Genomic DNA, 544 nt, shown 5'->3' on the forward strand with positions numbered 1-544 from the left:
CTTTATATCTCATCCAGGTCTGCTATGATATGACTTCTTGTTGGGCTCCCAGGTAGACCTCGCGGTGCACGCGTGGCATGGAACACACGGGTCACATGACTTCCTCCGTTTATGTGACAGCGACTATACCGCTGATAACATATTGATTATTGGCAGCCGGTGGTACCAAGAGAAAGAAAAAAAACACACCGCAAATCCAGAAAATTAATTGACAAATAAGAATGATATCTACCAGACAATGTAGTTTGTTTACCATAGCGTGTCCAATGCCTGAGTGCTTTGCGGAAAAGTGGGGAAAAAAGCAAATTGAATAAAAACTGTGAACAGAAAAGTCGTCCAAAATCATAAAATAAAACACAGAGAAAACAAAGATGGTCAGTTAGAGGGAAGTTAGTACAGCTGGAAAGGAGCCGGTTAGTAGCAATGACACAATACATGAATGACTCCGGGGTTACCCCTCAATACTCCGCACACGCTCCACCGTGACTCATCCACGCGCTCATACTTACCTTCCCCCCCCCCCCCCCCCCCCCCCCTCCCCCCG

At 46.7% G+C, this 544-nt stretch overlaps 1 protein-coding gene across 1 annotated transcript in view; it reads right to left on the reverse strand.

Moving 5' to 3' along the window:
- Nucleotides 1-544, reverse strand: part of LOC108803359 (neurexin-3-like) — a 30,712-nt gene that overhangs the window by 28,878 nt on the left and 1,290 nt on the right. The gene's annotated exons all lie outside the window — the stretch shown is intronic.

The sequence above is a fragment of the Nanorana parkeri genome, unplaced genomic scaffold (genome assembly GCF_000935625.1).
Source record: "Nanorana parkeri isolate BGI_ZX_2015 unplaced genomic scaffold, ASM93562v1 scaffold3636, whole genome shotgun sequence".
In the NCBI taxonomy this organism is placed as follows: domain Eukaryota; kingdom Metazoa; phylum Chordata; class Amphibia; order Anura; family Dicroglossidae; genus Nanorana; species Nanorana parkeri.